At 36.7% G+C, this 1,923-nt stretch overlaps 1 non-coding gene across 1 annotated transcript; it reads right to left on the bottom strand.

Moving 5' to 3' along the window:
- Positions 1-1,480: 1,480 nt before the first annotated feature.
- LOC127740767 (small nucleolar RNA R71) lies at positions 1,481-1,588 on the bottom strand. Its single transcript, XR_008001626.1, has one exon. It is a non-coding gene; the product is annotated as a small nucleolar RNA R71 (small nucleolar RNA).
- Between the last annotated feature and the right edge of the window lie 335 nt (positions 1,589-1,923).

Raw genomic sequence — 1,923 nt, 5'->3', positions numbered from 1 at the left:
TTGTTGAGTCTAGTGTCAAATTTTAAGTTTGGTGTCTTGCATGCATTGTTTATTTGATCTTGGTTCTATTTTTAAGTCAATAGTACAGGGAACTGAAGATTCAGAACATGCAGCAGAGGAATTACACAGAAAAAGCTGGGCGTTCAAAACGCCCAGTGAAGAAGGACAGACTGGCGTTTAAACGCCAGCCAGGGTGCCTGGTTGGGCGTTTAACGCCCAAAAAGGTAGTGCATTGGGCGTTAAACGCTAGAATGTGCACCATTCTGGGCGTTTAACGCCAGGATGGCACAAGAGGGAGGATTTTGTTTTCAAATCAATTTTTTTTTCAAGTTTTCAAAGTTTTTCAAAATCAAATCTTTTTCAAAATCAATTTCTTTCCTTTTTCAAAGATACTTGCTAACAATTAATGATTTGATTGAACAATTCAAGTATGTTGCCTTTTCTGTTGAGAAAGGTTTAATGTTTGAATCATATCTTTTCTTGTTAGGCAAGTCATTAATTTTTAAAATCAAATCTTTTTTTTTAAAAATCATTTTCAAATCATATCTTTTCAATCATATCTTTTTAAAAACCATAACTTTTCAATCAAATCTTTTTTATTACATCTTTTTCAAAAATAGTCTTCAATCATATTTTTTTAAAATCTTTTTCAAAAATCACTTGATTTCTTTCCCACTTTTAGTTTTCGAAAATTATCCACCAATTTTTCAAAATGTTTTCAAAATGTCACACTTAATTTTCGAAAATTTCTTCCTCTCTCCTCACATCCTTCTATTTATGGAGTACCACTCCTTCTCAATGCACAATTCGAACTCTATCTGATTAAGTTCGAATTCTTCTACCTCTTCCTTCTAAATTTTCTTCTCCTCTGACACCTCAAGGAATCTCTATACTGTGACATAGAGGATTCCACATTTTCTTGTTCTCTTCTCTTTCATATGAGCAGGAACAAAGACAAAAGCATTCTTATTGAAGCTGACCCTGAACCTGAAAGGACCTTGAAGCGAAAGCTAAGAGAAGCTAAGGCACAACTCTCTGTAGAGGACCTAACAGAAATCTTCAAAGAAGAAGAACCCATGGCAGCCGAAAACAACAACAATGCAAACAATGCAAGGAAGGTGCTGGGTGACTTTACTGCACCTACTCCCGACTTCTATGGAGAAGCATCTCTATCCCTGCCATTGGAGCAAACAACTTTGAGCTTAAGCCTCAATTAGTTTCTCTAATGCAACAGAATTGAAAGTTCCATGGACTTCCATTGGAAGATCCTCATCAGTTTTTAGCTGAATTCTTGCAAATCTGTGACACTATCAAGACTAATGGGGTTGACCCTGAGGTCTACAGACTTATGCTATTCCCTTTTGCTGTAAGAGATAGAGCTAGGACATGGTTGGACTCACAACCTAAAGAAATCCTGGACTCATGGGAAAAGCTAGTTAATGCCTTCTTGGCAAAGTTCTTTCCACCTCAAAAATTGAGTAAGCTTAGAGTGGAAGTCCAAACCTTCAGACAGAAGGATGGAGAATCCCTTTATGAAGCTTGGGAAAGATACAAACAATTGATCAGAAAATGTCCTTCTGACATGCTTTCTGAATGGAGCATCATAGGTATTTTCTATGATGGTCTCTCTGAACTATCCAAGATGTCTTTGGATAGCTCTGCTAGAGGATCTCTTCATCTGAAGAAGACGCCTACAGAAGCTCAAGAACTAATTGAAATGGTTGCAAATAACCAATTCATGTACACTTTTGAAAGGAATCCTGTAAACAATGGGACAAATCAGAAGAAAGGAGTTCTTGAGATTGATACTCTAAATGCCATTCTGGCTCAGAACAAGATATTGACTCAACAAGTCAATTTGATTTCTCAAAGTCTGTCTGGAATGCAAAATGCACCAAGCAGTACTAAGGATGCTTCATCTGA

This window comes from Arachis duranensis, chromosome 7 (assembly GCF_000817695.3).
Source record: "Arachis duranensis cultivar V14167 chromosome 7, aradu.V14167.gnm2.J7QH, whole genome shotgun sequence".
NCBI lineage: Eukaryota > Viridiplantae > Streptophyta > Magnoliopsida > Fabales > Fabaceae > Arachis > Arachis duranensis.
This window is presented reverse-complemented; position numbering and strand designations above follow the sequence as displayed.